Below are 7,195 nucleotides of genomic sequence, written 5' to 3'. Positions count from 1 at the left end.
ACCTATCGATGTGGAAGGCCAATATGTTTTTGTTTAGATGTATCACACTACTCGTAAGATTGCTGAATATCCTTCGGCACCCCACGACCGGTTCCGCCCTTCTTGGGACTCATCAGATAACCGCAGTCCCCGAGTTTCCGTCAACCCTCATGTTCTACTTGAGACCAAATTGCACGAAATCAGCGAACTACTTTCATTCGCTCATCAATTAAGTTTTCGCAGAAAGCTCAGCTGAACCTTCAACTGAATGTGCTGTACAAAGGCTGCTTCATTTTGCAGTTTGTACGATATCCGAGATATCACAACACGTTGCATATAAGGTTGCTGAAGCGGACCATCATAAACGAGCGGTTCAGCTTGGTTCACCTAACTCTCCTGTCCAAATTTGTGTGCAAATGAGAATATTTGTCAATATTTTTTATTTGGTTTGTCGAGCACATTGTGATAAGTAGCCCCAAGCTACTGGCGAATGAAGGGAGGCCCCTCGCAGCGGAGTTGTTTATTAGAAAACACCAACTAAACGGTTACAAACTATCGGACATAAAAGTAAAAAAAACTGAATGTCCCTTCTCAAACGCGTCTTCTTGAACTTTCCCGGATATTCATTGACCATCACGCAGTTTTAGACGGATGCTGCAGAGAGTTACGAGAAAACCACAGACTACTCGCATGCCTCATCAGTAGTATCCTCCGTTACACTGGGAGCCTACAAATTAAGCACCACTGCGAAGCACACAGATTCATTTTATTCACGTTAATAATTGTCCTTATTCTAACCATTGTTTCCTCTGTCAAATTTTGGTAGCTACCTTTCCGCCTTTTAACCGTTTGTACGGATCTCTGCAGAATTGGAACTGCAATCTACCTCGCCCGCGACATGTGCGAAATCTGTCAGTGTTTGACCATCGGTGTCTGCGGAGAATTGGTTGGGTCTGGGGGATTAGTGGTGATGAGCTATGTCAGATGATTTTAGGGAAAAAGAACTCTCCAAGGACGTATGAGCTACTCACGCTTCATAGGGGGAATGTCAGAGAACTGTCTGCCTCGCAGAGCTATTTTCGCTCAGCTCTCTGATTGAGAAGTGGTCAGTGTATGGCCTGGCAGTGAAGATGATGACATCAATCAGTATACTCAGCTGGGTTGATGTATATCGCCTCTTCCTGGATGGGTACCCCGGGACTCAACTCACCAGTGGTTAACGACACTGGGAGACGTGGCTCATAAAAGCCATCGCCCATTTTCCGGTGACTGAAACTGAAGCAGCTAGAACCGGTGTAACATAGGTACATGGTTCGACTGACTCGATTGCAATATTTCGGTGCGCAAAAGTGTAGATGAATTTGTATCTCACCCGTTTTCACATATTAACTTCCTTCACTTCCTTTAGGTTCCGACTTTCTTTTTTTATGTTACATTGTTCATCCCAGTGACGGCCGTTTGTGACCGTTGTTCAGCTCGCCAGGCTTTTAAGGAAACGGACCATATTGTGAATTTTAATCGGGTTATGCAGCACACCTCTCCGGGGCACGTCACCTGGTTGGACAACCGTACACAATAAGCCATGTGTGAGGGACAATTTGGTCGCTGAAACCAAAGGAAGGAAAGCCAGCTATTAGAAGCGATGGCCTAATCGTTTACCACACAATAAATTGTCCTAGTTGGTTGGGGATACTGGGCAGCCACACATCGAAGGCGATAGTTTCGAAGTAGCATTACCACTGACTGCTTGAGTGAGCAGCGTTCTCTACAGTGTGCTTAACGATGGACAAGTCAGATCTCGGCGAACTCATCCAGGCCTTTGACAAACCGCCTTGTTTGACTGGTTAATGCATTCATAGTCTGTTACCAGGCCAAAAGCAATTGTATACGGGGTTTAACGCAACCAGCTATCGTAGTTGGTCGGTCTTCTGGCATGTGAACTACGTCACTTGACCAGTTAATGGGTGCCACGTGATTAGCTCATATCTAAAGCCATTGCTAATCCAATATTACCATCAGACCCGGGTATTAGTTTTGCGATACCCATGGTCTAACACCGAAAAAGTTTGCATTCTGTGCATAGGGAACAAGTCTCTGGTGTATGGGGCTTTGTGAGTCGCACTTTCGAGCTGCTCAGTGTCTTTGACAGACAAAACAAGACATTATGTCCAGGTGCGTCATCACCTGGGCCCCCCGGGGGACACTCCCAGCTGGAATTATCTTAGGTCCAGTACTGATGAACCGAACTGATTGATGTTATTAACTTTCGTTAAGCATGCATATTTTCCGCTTGCCTTTTGTGAGTGTGTTCGGGTACCTGCTTGCTCTGAATTCTGTTCTTTCCATTTTCAGTGGGGGCTTTCTGGAGCGCTGGGCTGATCGTCTTGTGTTTGTACAGTGATCTCCGCTCATTCACATCCCATCACCTGTCTCTTTTTTTGAATCGGTTGTGTCCAACATTTCTCTCTCTCTCTCTCCCCGAATCAGTGGAACGGTTGAACATAAAGTTTGGTGGAAACTTGCAGACTTCGTTTTTTCTCATATATTCAGCAGACTGTTTTTGGAACTTCCAGTTTCGTGAGTTTTCAGGTTCTTAAAGCAGTCCAAATTTGTACACAGAATTGTCATATCGTCTTTCAAACAATGCTAGTGTTGTGGATCTGTCTACGGAGTGCCTCAACTGTACTTCACGATGACGAACTCACTGGTCAAAGTTTGACTTCCTCAAACAGTGAGTAGGCTTTCGAACACGGGGGCGCAGTTAGAGCTTCCCGACAACATCCATCTCCTGGGAACTGGTGATCGATTTTCTGTGCAGTAATTCAACATGAACACTGCGACCAGGCTGCACAATTTAACTGACTTGATGGAACACAGTAGTCATAAAAGTGTTGTAAACTCTTCGACAGCCCACGATGGGCTTCGGCCTTCTTAGAGCTGATCAGGTAAGCACATTTCCCGGGTTTCCGTCAACACCAAATTGTAAACACACTAATTGGTAGCACGATCGAGCATTTCCCTAGAGTTGAATTATTGTGCAGATGAGCATCTCGCCAACAAACGTAAGGAAACTTGAGAATTGTGGCTACCTCATAAACATCCAGAAAGACGAAACTGACAGTGTGCTGTCAACAGGGCTCTTCAGTAACCTTTTCGACAAAAACGACAGGCGGTGTTTTCGACATCTTCATCCAGTGGAAACGAATAAAGAAACTTATCTGCTTGATTTTGATGGCCCTTGGAATGTGCACATTTGCAGGGTCCACGTATCACCCTCACACGAGTTCGCAGCTTCCCAGGATGCAAAGTGATGCCTCCGAAATAAATTCTAACTCGAGGGCTAATTGGAGAGTTGATGCGAACTGACTCGCTTGAATTGAGCAGCGTCGTTCATGTGTGACACGATGAAGCGCATTGTCTAATGATGTTCTGTCAAGCGAAATGCTCACGTATTCGCTCACCCAGCTCGTTCCGTTGAATAGTATTATGAGAAGCAACAAACGACCATCGGTTGGGTCACAAGCAGTATCTCGTCTAAGGTAATTAGAGCCGGGGAATGTTCCTCGAATGTGATTGGTTGACGGTTCTCGTCCACCTAGCCATGAAACGAAGAAGGCCTCCGTTGTGGAGTTATTTATTAGAAAACGCCAAGTGGACAGTTACAGACCATTGGACAGGCAAGCAAAACTATCATATGCATCTCGTTTACAGAAACTGAATATCCTCGAACGCCTATTTCTGAACTTTCCTGGATATTCTTGACTGTTGCTCAAATGCAAGCAAATGTGACTCCACAAGTTCCGTAATAAATCTCACTTTTCAAGAGAGGCGAAGCGGATTTATGAAAAAACATACTACTCACATGCCTCATCGGTAGTATCCACCGTTACTCCCAAACGATCAGTCAGTGTTTTCGGCTGGTAGATTGAATACTTAACCCCCCAGCAACGAGCGCCTGATTGTCGCTATGTTTGACTCGGAGTTAGACCATCGCACATCGTTCAGTCACAGAAACCACATCACGTGGTCATGTGTTGATTAACTGGCTCATAGGGTGACGATTTCTCACTCATCCTGTAAATTTATTCTTTCTGCGAGTTACTTATACATTGTCTGAGTAGATTCGGTGACTTGCAACATTTGACCGCCGATCCTATTCTCCCAACGGTGCGCGTCTCTCGAAACCCCAAGGAATTTCCAACCCGGCTGATAATATAACGCTAAACCGTTCGGTCACGAGCGGCCGATCACTCATAGAGGATACATCCGCCTAATTGGATCGAGGGAGAGTGACAGCAATGATCCCAGCTTATTTACCGAACTAGCCTCACAAGTCTTGATTTATAGCCAGCAGTACTACTGCATATGCGTGATTTACACAATACAGCAACATGGTGAACGCTTATGCTTGTCCCCCTTCCCCGCAAGCACACTGGGAACCAGTTTTTCGCGTCTACTTATAACCATAAAACACGGTAAATTTCCACGAGACGTGTTCTCAAATGGCGACAGACATTGTAATGGACTCGATCAATGTTGTGTTGTGCTTTATGTCATCCCTCGGATCGATGGGTATCTCGGTAGTGAAGTTTTCCAGAGAATGGTTGTCCGTGCGCATCTGAGGTCAAGTCAAACTCCTTCGCTAATGTGACTAATTTGTGTGTCAGCTACACTTCTGGTGTAAGGAGTTTCCATTACAGAATTTTCCACAGGAGTAGTTAAACCGCCCTGCTGGGAAAAAGCAGAAAGTGTCTCATATCCTGGGGACGATTTAGTGGAAGCTATTCAGGAGCTCCAAAATTGTCTCATCGAGGGAGCCGTTTCCTCCTGAGGAGAAGGGAATACTGTATTGTGTTTTAACGGCCCTATACTACTTGCCATGCGTCCGCGGCTATCAATTTCTCAGCGTAACCCGCTCCTCACTAACGAGACCGAAATTACTGGGTGTCCTCAAGGTATCAGCGTGAATGAGTTTAACCTTTGATTCCACCCATGGGTGGATTTTCGGAGTATACTCTGGAGTTCATGTACATCGTTGGTCTTTCAGCCAATGAAATTCAAGCGATAAGTCATCTTCGATAGAAGCACTCTGGCCGGCCAGCAATAAAGTCCTGAGCAGACAACATTTTGACGAATTGCGCAAGCAAGATGCTGTGTTGAGATCAAGGACGGGCTGACGCAACGCATTTCTTCATATAACCTTGAATACTTGTGGTTTGTTTACACTGAGTAAGTGAATACAACCCAGATGCGGTTGGGTGTATGCATTTGCAGACTCCCTTTGTTCCCGCATGCCCAATCCTGTATGTGGATAAGCGAGCACACAGCTAACTTCAAGTGGTTTACTTGTCACGACTGGCTGCATGCTGTCATCGCCATGTCTTTTGAGGCTGTTGGATCTATTCTCAACTTTGTTCCCATGCATTGGAAGGGCCACTTGTTCATCCGTTTCTTCCAGTCTCTACTGTAAATACTGGAAGTGAATATGTACGGGAATTGAGACAACGATCGGTCATGAGACGACGTGTTCTCGGAGAGCTTCTTCACGATCGCAGCATCCAAAGCAGGGTAAGCGTCAATTCTTAGAGGTTGACTTTGTTCAGATACTCTTGAGACGTGATGCCACTGGAAAGTCCATTGACATTCCTGTATTGACGCTCAGCTATCCACCCCACTCACCCCCAAATCACCGGCGGAAGAAACTGGCCGTTGAACAATAAGTACGTAGTTTTTAAAGCTCATGACGATGTTTTGCGACTGCGTCCGATCGTAGTCCTTAGCTTTCTTGGTATGGAGCACACCAAGATATGAACTTGTCGGTTTTTCAAGCAGCAAGTGTTGAACAATAAGTACGTAGTTTTTAAAGCTCATGACGATGTTTTGCGACTGCGTCCGATCGTAGTCCTTAGCTTTCTTGGTATGGAGCACACCAAGATATGAACTTGTCGGTTTTTCAAGCAAGCAAGTAGGTACTTTTAAAAAAAACACGAACAATTCAGACCTGGACGTCGTTATCGTTGTTCTATCTACATGAATACCTAACCTTAGTCCCTCGAAAACCTGGCGGTAGTTTCAAGCGGAGAACCCACTCTTTCGAGAACATTTCAAGACTCCTCACTGTAGGTGAAAGATTTAACCAGGTGGATCGCGCTAGCTTATCTTCCAGCGTCGACAAATGTGTTCGCGCTACCCCACGGATGGGACGTGAAATGACGACCTAGCCATCGATGATTGTTAAATCCATTTCAGCTGTTGACTCAATCACCTGCGTAACGTAACGGTAGGACATTGTACTTTTGGCCTGAACCAATTGGTAGGTTGTCACATTCATTTTCGAGGACAACAGCCTACCGCACGTACTCTAGCGCTTCATCCTTTTGATGATGAGTAAATTCGGTTTGTCCGCCAAAGGAATAACAGATTTCTTTCGTGATTTCGTGTTTTTTCAACCCTCTAAGCATGTGGTCTTGGTGCTAGCCGAGAATAGTTGTAATTCCTCCTGTGCATGTGGTCATTATTGTCCATACTTTCTGTGGTAATAAAGTTCACCTTCCATCAGATGCACGGGCATAGCTTATAGATATCAGACCATGGACTACTCATGTGTTTATTCAGTAGTATACACGGTTACACTAGGAATTTATGCACACCCTATTCAGTAATAGACTTCAAAACTCTTAGGGGACTTAGAATAGCAGGCAGGCGCGATTCCAATTTCAAAGTATCACAAGGGAAAACCGCTTGTCAGCTTTAAAACTATTTCGATTCAAGTGTACTCCAAGCTACGTGTCTTGGGGGTGCCTGGACGTTTCCAGGGAGTAATTACAACATGTCTCGAGGCCATTTTCAGAACACCTCAACAGTAATTTTACTGCTATTCGGTCTGAAATTGAGATGCCCAATGGATGAGGAATTCTCGCTTGCGATCATCACTGTGCACATCTTTTCGGAACCCTAACTACGAGGTATCCAGAATGCATGCATTGCACACCATCATTGACAGCATGGCATCAATGTTCAACACCGATGCTTCACTGCCGTACAACCATGATTTATTTGAAAGCCTTATTGTAAAGAAAAGAGGAAAGGTGGAAGGGAAGAGACTTAGTGCTAGCTTACCACAATCATTCCGAAGTGCCTACACCTCCAGACATTCACTCAGGCAATCTGGATAGAAACTGACAACAAGAACCCCACTGACATCGGTTGGCAGCCA

The sequence above is a fragment of the Opisthorchis viverrini genome (genome assembly GCF_000715545.1).
Source record: "Opisthorchis viverrini unplaced genomic scaffold opera_v5_164, whole genome shotgun sequence".
NCBI classification, from domain to species: domain Eukaryota; kingdom Metazoa; phylum Platyhelminthes; class Trematoda; order Opisthorchiida; family Opisthorchiidae; genus Opisthorchis; species Opisthorchis viverrini.
The sequence above is the reverse complement of the archived record's forward strand: the minus strand, read 5'-3'. Positions refer to the sequence as shown.